The sequence below is a fragment of the Hylobates moloch genome, unplaced genomic scaffold (genome assembly GCF_009828535.3).
Source record: "Hylobates moloch isolate HMO894 unplaced genomic scaffold, HMol_V3 SCAFFOLD_14, whole genome shotgun sequence".
NCBI lineage: Eukaryota > Metazoa > Chordata > Mammalia > Primates > Hylobatidae > Hylobates > Hylobates moloch.
The window spans coordinates 2,608,042-2,629,851 of record NW_026652289.1 but is presented as its reverse complement, the minus strand read 5'-3'; the positions used below and the strand labels follow the sequence as shown (position 1 = coordinate 2,629,851).

General features: G+C 55.2%; 1 protein-coding gene and 1 non-coding gene across 3 annotated transcripts in view; one reads left to right on the top strand and one right to left on the bottom strand.

The window, feature by feature from the left end:
- AGPAT3 (1-acylglycerol-3-phosphate O-acyltransferase 3) overlaps positions 1 to 21,810 on the top strand; it is a 123,070-nt gene that overhangs the window by 55,569 nt on the left and 45,691 nt on the right. The window lies entirely within an intron of this gene.
- LOC116482665 (U6 spliceosomal RNA) lies at positions 2,052 to 2,158 on the bottom strand. The gene has a single exon (XR_004251944.1). It is a non-coding gene; the product is annotated as a U6 spliceosomal RNA (small nuclear RNA).

The following is a 21,810-nucleotide window of genomic DNA, read 5'->3' as shown; positions in this document are numbered from 1 at the left end:
GTTGTGGGTGTTGTGGGGTTGTGGGTGTTGGGGTTGTGGAGGTTGGGGTTGTGGAGGTTGTGGGGGTTGCGGGGGTTGCAGGGGTTGCAGGTGTTGTGGGTGTTGTAGGTGTTGTGGGTGTCGTGGGTGTTGTGGGTGTTGTAGGTGTGGGTGTTGTAGGTGTGGGTGTTGGGGTTGCGGGGGTCGCAGGGGTTGCGGGGGTCGCAGGGGTTGCGGGTGTTGTGGGTGTCGTAGGTGTTGTGGGTGTCGTGGGTGTTGTGGGTGTTGTAGGTGTTGTGGGTATCGTGGGTGTTGTGGGGTTGTGGGTGTTGCAGGGGTTGCGGGGGTTGCAGGGGTTGCGGGTGTTGTGGGTGTTGTAGGTGTTGTGGCTGTCGTGGGTGTTGTGGGTGTTGTGGGGGTTGTGGGTGTTGTGGGGGTTGTGGGTGTTGTGGGTGTTGTAGGTGTTGTGGGTGTTGTGGGTGTTGTGGGTGTTGTAGGTGGCCAAAACTTCCCAGGTGGAGGGAGTTAGTTCCTGGCAGCACTTTCTGGCAGCACTTTGGGTGTGGATCAGCTGTTGTGTCTAGAGGTAGCCGCCTGGTGGCTGAGGGCTCCCCTGAAGCTCCTGAGCACATGATTAGGTGAGCTTGCCCTGTCGGCAGTGTCCAGTGAATGGGAGGGAAAAGGGTATAATTGCATTTCTAAAGGGCTATGTAGGAAGTGGGGAACAGAGGGAAACGGAGACAAGAGAAGAGAAGAGATAAAAATAATTTAGAAACAGAAAAATGGGGGACACTTGGTTACATGTCAGCTTTGTGTGTCTCTGTAAATCTAGCAGTCTGGCAGACAGCTGGGTTTTTTTTCGTTTGTTTTTTGAGACTGACTCTTGCTTTGTCACCCAGGCTGAAGTGCAGTGGTACAATCTTGGCTCACTGCAACCTCTGTCTCCCAGGTTCCAGTAATTCTCCTGCCTCAGGCTCCCGAGTAGCTGGAATTACAGGCGTGCGCCACCACGCCCAGCTAATTTTTGTATTTTTAGTAGAGATGGGGTTTCAGCATGTTAGCCCGGCTGGTCTTGAACTCCTGGCTTCAAGCCATCTGCACGCCTCAGCCTCCCAAAGTGCTGGGATTACAGATGTGAGCCACCCCCGCCGGCCAACAGCTAAATTTTTAAATGCTGTTTATACTTGTGATTACTTATGTATTTAACTTTTTTTTCTTTTTTTTATCTTAACTTTCTACTTTACCTCACCATCATTATTATTTAACATTCTTTTCCTTCACTTTCCTGCCTGGTCTGAGACTGGGTTAAGTTTGTTTTTATTTCCTGTTTCTCCTACTGCAGAAGTCACACGTCTGTCCATCATTTATATTCTTGGAGTGTCGTCCTTAAATGTTAGGATGCATGCTTGACGTCACAAAAGTTCACTGGTGTCTCTATTTTGTTTTTTTTTAAACTTCACTAGTGTGTGGGGTACAGGTGGATTTTGGTTATGCGGACAGTTTCTTCACTGGTGAATTCTGAGATTTTAGTGCACCTGTCACCCGAGTAGTGTACACTGGACCCAATATAGAGTCTTTATCCCTCACCCCTTCCCCAATTTCCCTGCCTGTTATATCACTCTATGTTTTTGCATTCTCATAGCTTAGCTCCCACTCATAAGTGAGAACAGAGTTTTTGGTTTTCCGTTCCTGAGTTTCTTCACTTAGAATAATGGCCTCCAGCTCCATCCAAGTTGCTGCGAGACATTATTTTGTCCCTTTTGATGGCTGAGTAGTATTCCGTGGTATATATGGACCACGTGTTCTTTATTCACTCTTCGGTACGTGGACGCTTAGGTTGGTTCCGTATCCTTGCAATTGCAAATCGTCTTGCTGCAAACATGCGTGTGTCTTTTTCCACTCATGGCTTCTTTTCCTCTGGGTAGATACCCAGGAGTGGGACTGCTGGATCGAATGGTAGATCTACTTTTAGTTCTTTAAGGATCTCCGTGCTGTTTCCATAGTGGTGGTACTTATTTACATTCCCACCAGCAGTGTAGAGGTGTTCCCTGTTCACCACATCCATGCCAACAAAAAATATGGAATGCTTCACGAATTTGCATGTCGTCCTTCTGCAGGGACCAGGCTAATCTTCTCTGCCTCATTCTGGTTTTAGTACGTGTACTGCTGACGCAAGCATGGCTGTCTCTGTTTTCTTCCCAAATAGTGTAAAGAGCTTGGAGCCGGGACTTTGGTTCCATGGTGTTTTCAAACCGGCTTTCCTGGTATGCGGGTGCCATGCGGGCATCTGCATCTCCGTGCTTGGAGTCGGCGCGGGGTCTCCAGACAGGATCCTGGTTGTCACCTGAAGCTTGGAGGAGGGACAGGAGTGCACTGCACCGGGGGTGTGACCACGTCCGCACCCCTCCCGGAGTGCGCGGCTGCATCTTTGTAGTCCATTTCTTCCCCCACTGCATGCTGGGACACTCATCATGTCTTCACCCCTGAGTGTGTGTGGGTGTGAGTGTGAGAGATTGTGAGTGTGTGTGTGTGTGTGTGAGGGTGTGTGTAAAGCGCAAATGTGTCAGTGTGAGAGTGTGTGAGTGTGTGTGTGAGTGTGACTCAGGACTGGGCAGGTCATGCTTGGTGAGTGTGATAGTGTGATGTAATCAGAAACATACTTTGGTCTCTGACCCTGGCTCTGGGCACCCAGCTCCTACCACCTTTAGTGCTGAGTGTCTTTTTGTTTGCTAATGAGGTGACTGTGGCTGGGGCTCCAGGACAGCCTCCTGGGGGACTGGTTGTCAGGGCAACCCACCACGTGATTAGAGGTTGGGACTCCACCCGTGGACCTCTGGGGAGGGGAGGGAGCCCGCAGAGGTGGAGTGGATCACCAGTGGCCGGTGATCTGCTCGATCGTGCCTGTGTAATGAGGCCTCCACAGACTCCCTCAACGACAGGGTTTGGGGGCTTGCAGGCTGCTGAGCATGGGGAGGTTCCCGGAGGGCACAGCAGCTCCGAGCTCCCTGCCCCATACCTCACCCTGTGCATCTGTTCATCTGTATCCTTTGTAACATCCTTTATAAAAACCAGTAAATGAGGCCGGTTGTGGTGGCTCACGCCTGTAATCCCAGCCTGCCAATCCGAGGCGGGTGGATCACGAGGTCAGGAGATCGAGACCACGGTGAAACCCCATCTCTACTAAAAATACAAAAACTTAGCCAGGCGTGGTGGCAGGCGCCTGTAGTTCCAGCTACTCGGGAGGCTGAGGCAGGAGAATGGCGTGAACCCAGGAGCTTGCAGTGAGCCGAGATCGGGCCACTGCATTCCAGCCTGGGTGACAGAGCGAGACTCCATCTCAATAAAAACAGTAAATGTGTCTCCCTGAGTTCTGTGAGCTGCTGTGGCAAATTAGTTGAACCCGAGGAGGAGTCACTGGAAACCCACCCTGTAGCTGGTCGGTCAGAAGCACTGGACACTCCTGTGCCCTGGACACCCCGGGCCTTGCCCTGTGCCCCTCTCCGCCCGGCTGTCCATCCGGATCCTTCGTAACACCCCTTATAATAAACCAGTAGACAGTGTTTCCCAGAGTTCTGTGAGCCGTTTTAGCAAATGATCAAACTCAAGGAGGGCTCCGTGGGAACCCCAGCTTAGCTGGGTAGTCAGGAGCACAGGTCACAAGTGGGGCAGTCTCCAGGGCGAGCCCTGGCACCGTGGGATTTTCTGATGCTGAAATGCCCACCCGTTTTGGTGAGCAGAGCATTCTGTGTCGAGTGTTGAATGTGGGGACAGAAGGAAAGAAGAGTTTGTTTCCTGCGGGTGAGACTCTGGGCTGCACCAGGTGATGAGCAACTCTGGAGCGCTTGTTAGTTTTGTGGTGCCTTTGACAGTCACTTCGCTGGGTCCGCAATAAAAAGCCAGGGTTGATGGTTGTTCTTTTGTTAATCAGTAATTAGCTCCACGCTGCTGATTCTCTGAGCTCTTTTTTTTTTTTTTCCAGGGATAAAGCATTAATTACTTTTTTTAACATGATACTAACCTCCTGACAGCCTCCCACCCCAAGCTGGGTGTCTGGGGACGGCGGGCCTGTCTCCCCCACAGGAGGAGTGTGTGGGGTGAGTGTGGAGAGGACATTTCACGGCTCCCCGGGGTTCACTGTCAGTGTGAGTGTTGGGACATTCTTTTCCTGATTTGTCTGTCTCTCGATGCCACTTTTGTGAAGGTTTAGCAAATACTCGATAGATTGTTGTGAGAATGTGGGCTTCCTTATTTGGGGGAGATTTTTTGTAATGGAAAAGGTTTCCTTTTTTGGGAGTCACCCGGGGGCCTTGGTGCGTGTGGAGGCCCAGGCTCGTGGGGGAGTTGCACAGAGCACGTGTGTGATGCATTTATCAGGGCTCTTCTCAGCCTGGGGACGAGGAGTGGATGTGACGGAGGAGGCTCCTGTTCTTGTGGGGGTGGCGAGGCGAGGATGGTGAACACATCAGCAAACAGGAAGCGCGGGGGGAAGCGCGCGAAGGAGTGCAGCCCCCAAGACCCTGGGCCGAGCCAGGCGGGGACCTGCTTCATTCCTGGAAGGAGGCTGCCCGCCTGGGACCCTCCTTAACCCCACCCTCAAGGCAGGCAGCGCGTGGAGGAGAGTGTCCCTGGAAGAGAGGCCTGCATGGCAGGGGGCACAGAGACGCTGGGCCTGGGTCCCCCCCGGCACAGGCTGTGACCTGTGACCAAAGGCTGGAGGCTGGGCTGGAGCCACCTGCTCTGTGGGAAACAACAGCGTGCTCTGGGCTTCCATGGGGTCTCCCAGCTCAGGGGCTGCGGCCCAGGAGCCACGTGCCAGGCAGGGCACTCCGTCAGCGTAGGGGCTGCCATGAGGATTGGCTGCATGTTTTCCCTGTGTGATGTGACCGGCTGCCCAGTGGTGGTGGCAGAGCCGGCCTGGGGTCTGGGCATGGGGCGCCTGTCCCCAGCGGGGCGGGCTCTGGAGTGCGAGTGTCTGTTCTGTGTCAGGAGTCCCTGTTTCTTTCTCCCCACGCTCACACAGGGGTTTTAGACTTTGTGAAGGGTGTGCTTCCCAAAGGAAACCAGCTGCAGGTGTCTACGCTGGCACAAGGAGAACAAACCCAGACAGCACTGGGTTCATTCCTAGAGGGGGATGGAATCCTGGCCGGGCGTGCCTTGAGGCTCGCAGCATCGGGGACCTCTGCCCACCAGCACGCCACCAGTGCCCAGGGCTCCTTGTGCTGCAGGAGGGGACACTGGCGTGAAGTGGGGGGTGGGGGAGTCGCTGTCTGGGGACACTCCATGTACCTCCTGGTTCATGCTTGTGCTGCAGGAGGGGACACTGGCGTGAAGTAAGGGGTGGGGGAGTCGCTGTCTGGGGGGTACTGCATGTACCTCCAGATTCATGCACTTGGGGACTGGGCAGCGCCTCGGGAAGCAGCCTGCGCTGATGTCAGTATCTGTAGTTTAATACTCATTAGTTTGTGCCCTGTGAAAAGGAAAAAAAGATTTTCTCCCTACTCCGCTCTCATATTCAACACAGAACACTTCTGCCACGAGATGCATGGATGTTTCCCCACCCCAAGCAGTGCTCCAGGGCACCCACCCGGGTGCCCTCCAATTCCACTGAGTTCTGATGCGTCAGATCCCCCAGGGCCAGGGCCCAGTCCCACAAGACTGCCCCACTGTCAGATGCCAATCCCAGGTTGTGATCCATGACCCGGCTGGCTGGAAGCTGGGGTTCCCATGATGCCCTTGAGTTTGAACCTTTGCCACAACAGCTCACAGAACTCAGGGAAACACTGGCTGTGTCTGCTGGTTTCTTGTAGAGGGTGTCACGAAGGATCCGATGGACAGCCAGGGGGAAAGGGGTGCAGAGTGAGGCCTGGGGGATCCTGGGTACCAGGGCTTCTGTCCCTGGGGAGCTGGGGTGCACGGGCCTCCCAGCATGTGGGTGAGTTCACCAACCCTGAAGTCCATTGTAGAAGAGTTTTGAGGGAGCCTGGTCTCCAGCCCGTGTCTTTCCTGGAGGACGGCAGGGGGCTGGGGAGTTCTGTCGAGGGTCCCTCAAGTCTCCTGTCACTCAGGTGGGATTGAAAGGGCTTGTTAGGAGTAAGAGTAGATGCTCCCATCCCGTAGGAAATGTAAGGTGTTTTTGTTTTGTTTTGTTTTGTTTTGTTTTGAGACGGAGTCTCGCCCTGTCGCCCAGGCTGGAGTGTAGTGGTGCGATCTCGGCTCACTGCAATCTCCACCTCCTGGGTTCACGCCATTCTCCTGCCTCAGCCTCCTGAGTAGCTGGGACTACAGGCGCCCGCCACCATGCCCAGCTAATTTTTTTTGTATTTTTTTTTTTAGTAGAGATGGGGTTTCACCGTGTTAGCCAGGATGGTCTCAATCTCCTGACCTCGTGATCCACCCGCCTCAGCCTCCCAAAGTGCTGGGATTATAGGCGTGAGCCATCGCGCCCAGCCAGGAAAATGTAAGGTTTTAAGAACTTTGTACAAGAACCAAATAGAACAAATGATGCTCCTGTCACCCTTCCCACTCAGGAAATTACAAGGAATTTATGAGCTTTGTGTCAGGAACCAGGGACTAAGACCAACAAATATCTGCTTCTTATCACACAGCTCCCCAGGTCTGCACCCGTGAGGAGCAGGCTCTGCCTTTGCGAGCACTTTCACGAACAGCAGATCCGTCTTCCTCCTGTTAGCAGTCAGGCAGTCAGGGTGGGGGCCACTGCCCCACCATGCCACAGAGACCCTGACTGCCTCCAACTTCATGCTCAGGCCCCGGCTTCTGTCCTAGCTGTGGCTCACTGGTCTCAAGATGGCTGCCCTGCCCCGGCTGTTTCATCTGCATTCCAGGCAGGAAAGTCGAGAAGGGCACGCCTGGGCTTTTCTTTTGAAGACTGCCCCTGAGCCCCACCCCACTGCAAGGGGCCTGGGCTGTCACCCTGTGGGCTGAGTCCAGGGCTGTCGTGTTGGAGAGGCGTGTGGGAAGGTGTGTTTTGGGATGGCAGCCAGAGCCTCCTACAACTTGGCAGAGTTGTCACGATTTCAAGCCCTGTGTGTCTTTGACCTTTTACCTGAGCTGTGTAAGAAGAGGCATTTTCTTGTTTCTTTGTGAGTCCTTCTTCACTGCACTTGAGCCAGGGTGCTGACACATGGTCGTTCGACTTCTGGCTTGGCCTCTTTTGTGAGTTTGGGGCCTGGTCATGTCCTCGTGGTCAGTCTGTCTGTGATGATGAGAACGAGAAGACGGCCATGGCGCCCATGCTGGCAGGACTCTCTCCCCTCACTGGCGCTGGCCCAGCTGCCGTGGGCGGCCATAGGCACTGTCCCGGGCCCTCCTGTGGTTGCTCCCAGCCACGCTGCTGGCTGCTTCTGCCGTCCTGGCCTGCAGAGACTCTAGGTCATGGGGGAAGGAGGGCAGAGTCCTCCCCCCTCCTCGGGCAACAGAGGATCCAGCAAGATTCCTTCCTCCCCACCCTCCTGCCCCTCCCAGCCTGGGCAGGAAGATAAAAGCCAGGGCCCCATGCTTCTGCCACCTCCTGCTGCTCACACGCTCCAGCCAGGGACCTGCCCCCTGGGTCCAACAAGGTGAGGCCAGCGGGGCTGCCCCTGAGCAGAACTCTCTGTCTTCCCCGGCTGACTTTGAGGCACCTGAGTCATTGTGGGTAGACAGCAGGGGGAGGGAGAACGGGAGCTTGGGGTCCTGGTTTCAGACCCCATGCTGTCTCCAAGTCTGTGCCCGACCCTTCCTCAGCCCCAGCCCCAGCGCCTCCAGCTCTGCTCTGTCCCCTCAGGGGGCACTGACCCCTTGTAGCCCTGTGGCTTGTTGCGCCTGCACCCCGTAACCCTGTGTTGACTGGGGCACCTGTGACATTCGTGCATCTGGCCTGCGCCTGTCTCCAGCGCGCACATCCCACACAGAGCTCTGTCAGGGCGTGCAGGGCGTGCCACAGCAGAACTCCCAAGTCCATCCGCCTTCTCCGTCAGGGCAGGCCAAGCCTCGTCCGCTGCAAATGTCCTGGGAGTAACGAACCCGAGCTGGCCTCTCTGGTGTGTTGGCCGCCGGCCCCACGTAGCTGCCTGCCCAGGAGAAGCGGCGAGGCCCGCGTGTGAGGCCCTGATAGCTGGAAATAGGTACTGGATTTCCGTGTCGGATGGAGAAGGCTGTGATATTTTGGATATGTTGGGTTAGGTAAAACACATCATTAAAGTTAATTCCACCTTTCTCTGTGTTTTACTGTGGCCACCGGAGCATTCAGTGGCACGGTGGCTGCGGCTTGCCTTCTCCTGCTGGGACAGCACCACGGTACAGGTCACCTGTAGACTTTTGCCTGAGACACAGATGCCTGCTTGGGACATGGACTCCAGCCCCTCAGCCCTGTCCTTCGGCAGCGGTGAAATCTGGAGCGTTCTTGAGTAACGCGCTGGAGGCGAGGGGGTGCTGAGCCTTTGCTCTGCCGTCGTTGGCTGAACAAGCTGTTTTTCTGGGGACCACGTCAGGTAACGTGTAGGACAGCGGGGTGGTCCAGCAGGGAGGGCGTGCGCATCTGTGTGGCAGGACTGGGGGTGATTTTATCCGGGATCCCCTGGGGTGGCCCAGCGTTGGCTCAGGTGTTTCATTCTCCCAGAGAACAGGCAGCTTCAGGGACCATGTGTGCATGAGAGGAGCCCCCAGCCCCCACTGCACGTTCCTAGGTTTCCATGCTGCAGCATTTAAGAAAAGAGCTCTGTGTCATGCTGCTGGGGTAGCTTCTGTGAGCTACACTGGCCTTTTTTTTGTTTGTTTTTAATAAAAATGAGGGCCAGGCACAGTGGCTGATGCCTGTGATCCCAGCACTTTGGGAGGCCGAGGTGGGTGGATCACTTGAGGTCAGGAGTTCAAGATCAGCCTGGCCAACCTGGCAAAACCCGGTCTCTACTAAAAATACAAAAAGTTAGCTGGGCTTGGTGGCACATACCTGTGATCCCAGCTACTTGGGAGGCTGAGGCAGGAGAATTGCTTGAACCCAGGAGGTGGAGGTTGCAGTGAGCCAAGATCGCACCATCTCACTCCAGTCTAGGTGACAGAGGAAGACTGTCTCAAAAAAAAAGAGACAGGGTTTTGCCATGTTGCCCAGGCTAGTCTCAAACTCCTGATCTGCTTGCCTCAGCCTCCCAAAGTGCTGGGATTACAGGCGTGAGCCACCAGCCAATACCAGGTTTGAACAGTGGTCAGTCCTGGGGATGGAGAAGGGGTGAGGGCTGAGCCATTCCCTTCTGACCTTGTACCTCGTCTTGGTTTAAAATTTTTACAGCAAGGTGTATTACTCTCTTTTATAAAATATCGTTAATTTACAAAATCTTGTATTTTTAATTTTTGTGGGTACATAGTAGGTAAATATATTTATACATTTACAAAATCTTAAAAAAAAAACAACCCACAGAGTTAAAAGTTAGAGTGTTTTTTGCTTGAAATGTTCTATTGAGCTGAAGGACTGGGTGGGTCTGTCTCCCCCAGGCCGTGAGGCTGCAGGGCTGCTGCTCCAGGTTGATTGGAGGGCTGAGTTTTTGTTTCTTCCCAATCCATTGAGACCTGATTTTAGAAGTTAGCAAAAGGAAGCTCTGTCTCAAGTGCCCGGCGCCTCTCTGCTCTTCCCGTCTTAAATCGCAGTACGCTTCTTTCCAGCTAGAGGCTGAAGTGTTCTCAGCTGATGGGAAACCTCCTTTCCAGTGAAGATGTGAGATAAGCACTTTGGTTGGGTTTTGATCCTTGGCTCCTATCTATGGGAGCAGTGATTTTGTGGTGAGATGGCCTGGGTTTGAGTCCTGATTCTGCTACTGACTTGCTGTGTGGCTTTGGGCAAGCTGCTGAACCTCTCTGTGCCTCGGTCTCCTCATCTGTAAGGTGTAAGAGCTGCCATGAGGAGCGAATGTGTGGGGCCAGAGCTGCTGGGTTGGGCCTGGCCTGCACAGGGGCCTGGTGAGGGCGACCGACGTGCCTGGGAACAGGTACCGCAGCCTATAGGAGGCCACACAATTCAAGTTAGAACGCCTTGCCCCAAATTCTGGAACTCTTCCTGTTGGTGTTTGAGGAGAACACACCCTCCCTCTCCAAGGAGCTGGGCCTGTTGTGTCCTGGCAGGGCTGACGTGGCGCCTGCTGCCCCGTGCCCCGGGAAGCTGAACCAGCTGGACGCAGCTCCCGGACGCAGCAGAAACGAAATAACCACTCAGCCCACCGGACGCTGTGATCCTTGCCGGACATGGAAGGCTCCCCTGCACAATAAGAAGGGACGACTTCGGGCAGGCGAAGGGCATGATGGTTTCAACTCCAGCCACAGGGGCCCTCTTCTCCGGGGCCTGCAGGCGTACCCCTGCCCTGAGTTTGACACGGTCACTGTTTTGAAAATGCTGGCTGAGAAACGCTGACACAGCGTTAAGGAATATACACACAGGCAAGGCGGCAAGCCCCGTCATTCGGGGTCAGCTGAGTTCTGATTCCCCACCCCCCTCACCCCGAGGGAGGGAGTGAAATAGGGTAAGGTTCGCCAACAGATTCTGCAGACCAGCGTGGGTGACAGCACTCTGGAGGGGTCAGTGCCTCCCGCCTGGGGACAGAGGCCTCTGCTTCTCGAGACCCGTAGGCTGCAGGGATCCATGCAGTTCACTGCTCTGTCTGAAGGTTTGACGTAGGTTTTAAGTGTTTTTACTCAGAGCAAGCTGATCCATGTGCATTTTAAGAATCGTGATAATTGTTCCAACAGATTTCACGTCTGAAACTACATCTTGTTTAGAAATCACTTTCCATGTAGGAGTTTTCCTTCTGGGATGCGTTTCAAGCTGGGGCACTCGCTACCGGAAACGTCATCAGATTTACTGAGGAGGGTGTGTTTGCGTGTGTTTGGCTACCTACGGATACTACAGATAAGGCGCTGTCTAATTTTGTTTCACAATGAGCTGAAATTTATCCCCACGCCAATCTTCTTTTCGCCCTACGGAGTTTGTGCCTTGGTCCCACCCTAGGTGGCTCCGGCAGGTTCCTCAGCTGTGTGTACCCACCACCCCCACCTTGTCTGCACGTGACTGTGACTGCCTTTAGGAGGCCACACAATTCAGGAAGCAGAGTGTGCCACCCTGGCCAGACATACCATATTTTGAAAACTCTGTGCATTCTCGTTATTTCAGCGTGAGGTGCCTGAGTGACGGGGCCCCAATAGCCAGTCCCCTGTGACCCTCAGAAGGAGGCCGCTGCTTCCGTAGCAGGTGCCACATGTGGGTGACGAGCTCTGTGTGCCCACCTTTCACGGAAGCAGGGCGTGTACAGCCATGCGGCGGCAGCAGTGTAAGACGGTTCCGACAGGCTCCAGAGCACAGGAGACAGGCCTAGCTCTGGGCCGCACGCGGGCTGTGTGTGCTTTGTTTGGTTTGCATAGTAACCCGCGCCCTGTCCCCGTGTGGATTGGAAGGACACCCCGTCAGCCTCTCCCTGCCATCACCACACACTCCTGGAGCCTCTGCCACCACGGCCCGCGCTGACCCCAGAGCGAGTCAAAGCCAGGAGCCTTCCCACGGTGGGACTTCTATTTTTATTTGTGTCCTTATTTGTTTATTGAAAGATGTGAAGGGCAAGTGGGGTTGGCACACAGAACAAGACGGTGCCGCCTGCTGGCCACGACAAAGCCGCCTCCCCTGGGCCCCGCTGTCTTAGGCAAGGCCTGGTCCCCACAGAACTGGATGCGGCCTGCCAGAGCCAGTGTGCGTGGCAGGACAGGGGACACCTGCAGAGGCTTGGCCTGTGGACGCTGCTCCTCCCTGGGATGGAGGGAGAAGGCACGGCCCGCATTCCTCATGCCGGAGGGTGGGCAGGATGGGCAGCAGGGGCTGTGGGACCTGTGAGTGCTGGGTCTCGACCCTCTCTGTTGAGGTCCCGCCCCTGTCACTGGCCTGGGGACAGCTCCCGCCTGGCTGAGCGCCGAGCTAAATCCAGATAAACAGGTTGGTGAAATGGCGCTCCCAGCGAGCTCACAGCGTCTCATTAACCTCATAAGTGCAGCGGACACTGTCTGGGCTGCAGGTGACAGACACGTTCTCTAGTGCACCGACAGCCCATGCGTGTCGGAGAGAGAGGACTTGAGTGCCTGTCCTCCTGGAACCCAGGGTGCCTTCTCTTGGCAGTTCTGTGTGCGTCGTCCAGCCCTGTTTTCATGTTCAGGAAGTCACGAATCCGCAGTGTCTTTGAAGAAAGTGGGGAATAGAGTTATCAACTGTCACTCCACGGACAGTCTAAGGCAGAGAGAAGTTGGGTTCCCCTTCCAGGGTTCCCTGCCCCTGGGGACACAGTTGTGGGAGGTCTCAGGGCAGGGCCGCCGTGCAGTGGGGTGGGGGGCTCAGGTGCCAATACCAGTGCAGCCTGGTTCCCCGTCCTGGGCCTGCCAGTGACTTTGTGGTCCTGGGCAGGATTATTTTCAGAGGCAGTGGAGCTAGCGGGGCAGAGCTGTGCTGAGCGCTGAGGGATCATTTGTGTAAAGCACCTGCCAGTGAGTGTGACCTCAGGGTTGCCCGTGCGACCTCAGCGTGGCCCATGGGACCTCGCTGTGGTGTGTCTCAGCAACATCATCTTTCTTACTGTCCCTGTTCTCTGGGCCTCTCTCAGACCTTGGGGGCACCAAGCTCTGCCCAGTGAATTCAGAGGCTGCAGCTCCTGATTGTGGGTGTCCACAGTGGGCAGGCCTGGGGGGATGAGGGTGGGTGGGTGTTTCTGTCGGGATGAGGGGAAGGCGGGCATGAGGTGGGTGTGCACACCTGGGCCGAGGGGAGCAGAGGGAAGCAGGGCTTGCTGGCACATTCCCAGGGGGCTGCTGTAGGGGCCAGTGTCCTCTCCCTGGGGCGGCAGGAGGTGGCTCCTCACGGTGGCTGGGGTGGCCCACGGCAGGCCAGCGTGTGGTCCTCAAGCTGCTGGTGACAAACGCCAGGGGCCTGCTGCCCTGTCCCCTCGGGCGGGCGCCACCTCCTTCCTGCATGTCCCTGTTCCACATTACAGATTGTTTTTATGGCCCCCCTACGTGAGATCCTGGGGCAGGGGCTGCGGGGGCTCTAGAGTTGGGGTGAACGCACGTCTGAGGCTCGTCAGGGACTGAGCGTGGGGCCCTGGGGTGGGTTTGCCGTTGCCTTTTCTCGAGGGCCCCGTGACTGGACAGCCCAGCTGCTCTCCAGGTCAGTTTTCTTGTCCAGACCCGGGGTCGGGGCAGACACTGGATGAGGTGGGGTGTCAGTGAGGGAAACAGAGACCTTTTAGAAATGGTGTCACAGTGACACCTGCATGCTGGTCCTCCCACGCTCCCCGCGTCTGGTGCTAGTGACCTCCCACTGCTGGGGTGAGGGAGGTTAATCACACCTGGTTTCGCTTGGTCACTGGTGTGAGAAAGGCAATGTGAAATCTTCATGGGGTTTATCTGAAGGAAGATTTTATTGACATCCTAAAAACACTCTATTTTATGTTGTGGCTCTGAGGAAGCCTCCAGGAAATTGCATCAACATACTGGGTTCTTCTCTTTTAATATTTTTGTATAAATCGGCCGGGCGCGGTGGCTCACGCTTGTAATCCCAGCACTTTGGGAGGCCGAGGCGGGCGGATCACGAGGTCAGGAGATCGAGACCACGGTGAAACCCCGTCTCTACTAAAAATACAAAAAATTAGCCGGGCGTGGTGGTGGGCGCCTGTAGTCCCAGCTACTCGGAGAGGCTGAGGCAGGAGAATGGCGTGAACCCAGGAGGCGGAGCTTGCAGTGAGCCGAGATCGCGCCACTGCACTCCAGCCTGGGTGACAGAGCGAGACTCCGTCTCAAAAAAAATATATATATATATATATTTTTGTATAAATCATTAAGTTTTCATGTCGAGGGAAATAATCAGGAGATATTATATTCCTATGACATTTGTTTGGGTAATATGTTCAGATGAGCTTTGTTCTTCTTAACCTTAAAAAAGAGATGTGGAGGTAAAAACTGAAGAGCCACGTGGAAGTAGGACGCCACATCGGCCACGTTAGCAGGACTCTAAGGCAGAGAACTGCCACGCCACATCGGCCACGTTAGTGGGACTCCCAGGCAGAGAACTGCCACGTGCTTCAGCTTTGATTGACACTGAGCATCCCCAGCCACCGGCACCGTCGTCAGGATTCAGACAGTGCAGCTCTCCTTCCTCAGAAACACCACCAGAAGGGGATTTTGGCAAAGGTCTTATGCCAAAATCCATTATTTCAAAATAGTAAAACCATGATTCTAAACATTCTAGGTTTGCTGTAAAGAGCATGATGAAAAGCTCCAACTATGTCGATGTTCCATACAGGTTGAGGTTTTGTTTCCGTTCTGCTTTTTACCTGAAGAGAGGATCTCGTGTGTGTGTGTGTGTGTGTGTGTCTACCTACCTACCTACCTATCTGTCATCTATCTATAATTGACAAAATATAATTGTGTATATTTATGGAGTACCATGCAGCTAATTAACATAGCGATCAGCTCACCAACATCGTTTTTGGTGGTGTGGATGTTAAAAATCTATTCTTTTCCCGATTTTGAAACATGATACGTTATTGTTAACTGGTCGCCACGCAGCGTGGTGGATCACGAACACGTCCCTCCGGTCTAACTGAAACTGTTCCCTTTGATCAGCACCTCCCTTGCCCATCCTTGCACAAGCCCCCAGCCCCTGGTAACCACCGTGCTCCTCTCAGTTCTGGTGAGATCTCCATTTCCGATTCCTCGTGAGAGTGAGGTCATGCAGGATTTGTCGTTCTGTGACTGGCTGATTATCCACTTAGTGTCAGGTCTACCAGGTTTGTCTGTGATGTTACCAGTGACAGGACTGCCTTCTTCCTTATGGCTGAATAATAACACAGTGTTACGCACCACACGCTCGCTATCCATTCGTCTGTTGGTGGGCACCTGGGCTGCCTCCATCATGTGGCTGTTGGGGGTGGTGCTGCAGTGAACACGGGCGTGCAGGTGTCTCTTTGACACACTGATTTCAGTTCCTTTAGATACATACCCAGAAGTGGGATTGCTGGACCTTATGGTAGTTCCTTTTGTTTTTTTTGAGACGGAGTCTTGCTCTGTTGCCCAGGCTGGAGTGCGATGGCATGATCTCGGCTCACTGTAACCTCCGCCTCTTGGGTTCAAGCGATTCTTTTGCTTCAGCTTCCCGAGTAGCTGGGATTACAGACGCCCACCACCATGCCTGGCTAATTTTGTGTGTTTAGTAGAGATTGGGGTTTTACCATGTTGACCAGACTGGTCTCAAACTCCTGACCTCAAGTGATCCACCAGCCTTGGCCTCCCAGAGTGCTGGGATTACAGGTGTGAGCCACCGCCCCGGGTCAGTAGTTCCATTTTTGACTTTCGGAGGCACCTCCAGACGGTTCGTGTAGTGGCCTCACTGATTGACACTCTCTCTCCCCCACAGCGTGCCAGGTCCCCTTTGTCTGCGTTCTCGTCAACACCTGTTACATTCGTCTTTTTGATAATAGCCAACTGAATGGCATGAAATGACACCTCCCTGTGGCTTCGATTTGCTTCTCCCTGATGGTTAATAATGCTGAACAGCTCTTCGTTAACCTGCTGGCCGTCGGTGTGGCTCCTTCTGAGGCACAGCCGTTCGGGTCCTTTGCCGTTCGGGTCCTTTGCCGTTCGGGTCCTTTGCCGTTCGGGTCCTTTGCCATTTGCTTTCTTGCTATTGAGTCTGAGCCCCTTTATCCCGTGGATGCTGGGCCTGCGTCGTGGATGCTGGGCCTGCGGCGTGTGGTCCGCAGGGTTTTCTCTCGCTTGGGGGTCATCTATTTACCCTGTCGCTCTCTTTGTCATGCAGAAGCTGTTTAGTTTGCCCTAATCCCAGTGGTCTATGTTTGCTTTTGTCGTGTATTTTTTTTAAAGCTCTGCCATCTGTTTTCTCCATGGGGAAAGGTTTGGGAATATTGATGATGTCATCATACTCCTGGCTGCTGCTTGGCATTTTCCATGCCCAGCATTGTTCTCAGTGCGCCCCGGGGGGTCCTTGGCTCTCCACAGCCTGCTGGCGTCCGTGTGTTGTTATTCTTCCTTTATGGTTGAGGAAACTGAGGCACAGCTTGGAAGCGGTTGGCGCTGGGGTTAGACTCCAGTAGTCTCGGCATGTAGCAGCAAGCGTGGGAGGGGCAGCACATGGGAAAGGTGAGGGGAGAGTCAGGAGAGAAGGACGCCGCATACCAGATGCCCAGAGGCCCTGGCGGCCTCCATCCAAGCACAGGCCCAAACACCAGCTGCAAGAGCCAGAGGACAGCGCCCCCGCGCCTGCCACGAGCCTCACGTGAAGAGTGGACAGTGGCATGGAAACGCCAGAGGGTTAGAACTGAGCAGCAGGACGGGGTCTGTGGGTGCACGAGAGGAAGCCCTTGGTCTGGAATAGCCTGGGGTCCCCACGTGCTGGCCCGATGTGGGCCGGCCGCACCTGGTGTGCCGCTTCCTGTCTCAGCCATGACCAGCTGCCGTATGCCGTACCAGGGCAGGGGCAGTGGAGCAGGTGTCTGCCCCACGTTGCTCATCCTTGGTGGTTTGGGTGATGAGGTTTTGAGACCTGGATGCTGGAGAACAGGGAGACATGGGTGCCCGGCACGCCAGCCCCCCGAGCACCAGCTCCCCGCCACCCCTAGCACCGTCCCCCATGCCAAGCACCAGCCCCCTGAGAACCAGTTCCCCGAGCACCAGCTCCCATACGCCAGCCCCCTGAGAACCAGCCCCCCGAGCACCAGCTCCCACACACCAGCCCTCTCACCGCAGTGTGCCTGTCCCCACCTCCCAAGGGCGGAAGGAGGGGCCTCCAGGCCTTGTCTTCCTTTGCTGTGCCCATGCTCAGAGATGGTGACTTCATAAGAGGCCATAGAGGCTCCGCAAGTCCCCAGGCCGGCGGCTGCCTGGCCCTCCCCTGCGTGGCAGCGCAACCTCGTTGGTAGAGTCAGGAGGCTGGGCCTCCGCTAGGATGTTATACCGTCAGCATGGCTTAGGTGTCAGAGACAGGAAAGGACCTGGAAGAAAAGAACTGTTTCCTTTAGGCCCTGTGGGGTAACCAGAAGGTAAGACTAGGAGGTGTGCGATGGGGGTGGGGCGGAGGAGGGGACAGCGGGAACCTGTGGAGGGGCGGGCTAAAGCCCTGGTCATGAGCAGGACGACATTCAGGTAGCTGGGAGCATGAGGAGGCCACATGCCCATGGTGGAGGAGCCACAGAACAAAGCAAGCCACACCATGCCACCCACGTGCTGCCATATCACATCACGCCACTCACACGCCACCCACACCACCTCTGTCACTCACATGTCACCCATGCCACTCACATGCCACCCACGCCACCCACACCACCTCTGCCACTCACATGTCACCCACGCCACTCACATGCCACTCACACGCCATTGACACGCCACCCACGCCACTCACGCCACCCACACTACTCACATGCCACCCATGCCACCCATGTGCCTTCCACCACCCACGCCACCCACACCACTCACATGCCACACACAGAACCAGTGTGGAGGCTGGACAGAGGGGGCTTCTCACCTGAGAGCATGAGGAAGCAGTGGGGAGCACCTGGCAATTCTGGAGAGCTCAGCAAAGTCACCAAAGTGCCGTGCCGCGCTAGCACGCTTTGCTGTGCGGGCATTGGTTGGTGTCACACACTGGGCCGTGTGGTGGCCTTGAGTGGTGAGGGAGCAGAAGGCAGGCTCAGGACACACCACAAAAGCAAATGTAAGAGCTGGGACCCCCAAGGGCAGTGCCCTCCAGTAGCAGCACCCAGATCCCTCCTCCCTCCAGCCCCAGGGAGGCTGAGCCAGGGTCCCCAGCTGGGAGTGCCCCCAAGCGCCTGGCCCTGGCAGGCATGAAGCCGTTGAGGAGGACGGCAGGGCCAGCATAGGCCTCACAATGTCCCCGCAGTTTTTACAGTGAGAAGTGGCCTTAGAGATCAAGTCCAGGAGCGGCCTGCAGGGTGGCCTCTGTACTCAGTACTGGGCACCGGCGCCGCTGCGGAGCTCGGAGAGACCTGAGGCCGGGCCCACAGATGCTGACCGCTCGGTAGGGGTGTTCTGGGGCCTCAGGGCTGGGTCCGCCTGGCATTTGGGGAGTCCGTTATTCAGACATGGAAAGGGAACGACTGTCCCAGGAAGGGATTTTTTTTTCCTTATCACAAGAAAGGCAGTGACCCAGGCGTGGGGCAGGAAGGACAGCGTTGCTTGTCAAGCTCTGACAACCTGGCTTCATCATCGCAGGCGGCCACGGAGGAGCTCTGACCCGGGCCCACAGCTCCTCTGCTGCTCTGGAGATTAAGGAGTGGAGAAGCCTCAGCCAGGGCTCGGGGCTTGGGGCGGTGCCCTGGCTCTCCAGGTGCGCTAAGCACACAGATCATGCCAGGCTTTTTCCCTGATGGCCACTTGAGTCGGAAGCCAGAGTGTAGAATGGTAGCGGAGCCCGCCCAGCTGTTCCTAAGTCAGGCCTAGGCCCCACTGCAGGGTCACAAGGAAGGCTCACATGCTGCAGCCCTGGCCCTGGCCCCCACACCTGCAGCTCGGGCAACCCTGGGGACAGCTGTTGTGGTCAATCCGCTCACTTCAAAGAGGGGGAGCCAAGGCCAGAGAAGTCAGATGACCTGCCGGGACCCCAGCTCTGCAGCCCAAAGAGGCCAGGACTGAAGCAAAAGCAGGGAGAGGGGAGGACAGTGCGGCCCCAGCCCCTTGTGCCTGACGTCACACCAGGCTGGAACCAGGCCTCCAACCCCAGCCGGGTGGGTTCCTGAGCCTCCCCTAGCAGTGGCGGGCATGGCATTGTTTACCGGGGGCTGTGGACTTTTCTGTGGGCGCACCTGCAGCGTTCATCTGTGTGACAGCGGACTCCTGTCCTCCGTGGGGCCGGTGCCTCTGCCCTCCTGGCACACGGCCACAGTGCCCCCCTCCGGAAGAATGGCCCGGGAGTCAAAGCTGCAAGTTTTAGTTGTCTCCTCATGTACGAGGATTTCTCCGGCAGAGGAAGACACAGTGAGAGAATCAGGTGGCACGCCGGTAATGCCTGTGTTCAAAGACCTGCTCGTGAATGAGCTCTGCCCCTGTAATGCTGCTGTTCTATCACAGCCGAAAAGCTCACCCGACTGCTGCCCATAGAGACTTCAGATACCTTGGCAAAAACAAGACATCCTTTCCTTTTCCTGACCGCAGCTCTTGGATGGAGGTGTGGAGGCCTAGTGCTTCTGAGTGGAGCCGTGCCCGGCGCCAGCCTGGCTCTCCCGCGTCAGCTCCGCCTAGAGCAGCTCCCAGGCCTCTGTGCCTCAGCAAAAAGGGCTTCCCTGTGTATTTGCAACTGCACGGCCTGTTTCCTTGCCCTAAAATTTGTTAAAATCTTCATGATGTGAACAAGCTTTTTTCCTTTCTTAAAAAAAAAAAGAACAAAAAAAATGACATATTTAGAGTAGGCTGTGGGGTCCCTGGGACGCTGGTTCCCCCAAGTATTTTTCTCTAATAGAAATCTTTGGTTTTGTTTTTAAAGAAATTCTCCACGTACTGTTCTGAATGGTAGCCACGTTTGCTTTAAGATGAAAGAACACCCCGCCTGCAAACCTGAGTGGGGCTGGCACTCCTGGGTGGGGGAACGTTGACCCTGTGGCCTCCTGTGGCCCTGGAGAAAACTCAGGCTTGCTGTCATCACAGGGGTACCCATGAGTGACTTTTGGATTTTGGGAAATGCAAAGCATGTAGATAAGAAGTTGGTCCCTAGATATGTGTGAGTCCCAAAGGCCCACTGGGTGTGCCGCTGGTGAATTGAGCTGAAAGTAGCAGAATCTGCCTTGAGCTGACCTAGGTGGGAAGCCACAGGGGTCAGCTCCTCCACGCTGGCCTTTGCTTGGCTTGGCGGAGGCATGCAAGGCCCCTGGCTATATCCGTTCCTCCTCTGGGCCACCCTCTAGGTTGCTTTCCACTATAGGCCTGTCTCCTTGAGATGACATCATGGCTGCCTCTGCACCAGCCATCACCACTTGATACAGAGAAGTCTGATGTCAGGAAAAGGGAGTCTTTTTGTTTTGTTTTTCTAGAGACAGGGTCTCCCTCTGTCACTAAGGCTTAAGTGCAGTGGCACAATCATGGCTCACTGCAGCCTTGAACTCCTGTGTTCAAGTGATCCTCCTGCCTCCAAAAGTGCTGGGATTATTGGTGTGAGCCACCATGCCTGGACAGGAAAAGGGAAATTTCTTTTTGCAACCTTTTTTCAGGGGCTGAAACCTTTCTGGAAGCTCCAAAAGACTCCTCTCTCTCTCATTAACTACCTCTAAGGCAGTCATCAGGACGCATCCCATGAAACCAGATGACTTCTGCATAGCCATTGCCTTCTATACCTCAGGCAGGGTCTTGTTAGAAGTGCCAGGCAGAGGTTGTGTGGGCAGCTAGTCGTATTTACATATTTTGGGGTGGCTGTGCAGACAGTGCTGGACTAAGGAAGTTGTGTGGGTCCTCGCTGCAGAGGGAGGAGGAAGCAGCTCACACGCTTGCTGTTGTCTAGTGGGAGGGCTCGTTTCTCCTCTCTCCCCCACTTTCTCTCTCTCTTTCTCTCTCTCTCTCTCACACACACACACACACACACACACACACACACACACACACACACTCTCTTGGGTTTCTTGGGCTGCTAACAGGATTAAATGAATGTCTTGGTTCCATGGTGTGCATTTCACACCAGAGAGCTAAGTTAGTTAACATTGCTCATTGGGATAGAAGGAACGTACTGAGGAATGTACTGAGGATTAGAAGTCAGAATTCTTGAATCTGCAAATCTTTTTTTTTTTTTTTTTTTTGAGACAGAGTCTTGCTCTTGTTGCCCAGGCTGGAGTGCTTACTGTAACTTCCGGCTCCCGAGTTCAAGCAATTCTCCTGCCTCAGCCTCCTGAGTAGCTGGGATTACAGGCGTGCTAATTTTTTTTGTATTTTAAATAGAGACAGGGTTTCACCATGTTGGCCAGGCTGGTCTCAAACTGCTGACCTCAGGTGATCCACCAGCCTCGGCCTCCCACAGTGCTGGGATTACAGGTGTGAGCCACTGCGCCCGGCCTGCAAATCTTCTATTTTGTTCAGACACTAACTCCAGCCCTATAAATAGTCATCCAATACTTCCGGTAAATGGTGCGCCTCATATTGATCTGCCTGGTTGCCTTGCCATGTTTGTTACATTGCTGTGTAACGAGTTACCCACAAACTTAGCAGCGAAAACAACAGACATCTATTGTCTCACACAGCTGCTGAGGGTCGGAATCCAGGAGTGGCTTAGCGGGCGATTCTGGGTGTCACGTGGAGTCACATGGGGTCAATGTGTTGGGGTCAATGTGTTGGCCGGGGATGCAGTCACCTGAAGCCTTGTGAGGGGGAAGGAGGGGCTCCCCCAGGCCTGGGAAGGCTGCGGCTGCCCCATCACGCTCTCTCCTCCACCAGGTTCACAGGTTCACAGAAGTAAAGGCTGAGCATGTCAGGACTGAGCTGAGCGGTTCCCACCCCTCAGTCCACAGCTTCCCACAGAGCACGAAGGGGCTGCACCAGGGCTGGCACGGGGCTGCGACCAGGCTGGGGGAGCGTCCTGGGCAAACCTTGCTGGGGACAGGTTCTTTGTGTCTGATGCCGTGGGAGACGCACGAGCAGTGACTTTCACTTTATCCCACTGTGGCCCCGTGACCCTGAGCGAGAATGCATTGGCCGGGACTCCAAGGGGCGCTCCCTTAGTAACACCCCATCTCCGTCCCCGTGTGCTGTCGAGGGCCTCTAGGGGGCGCTCCCTTAGTAACACCCCATCCCCGTCCCTGTGTGCTGTCG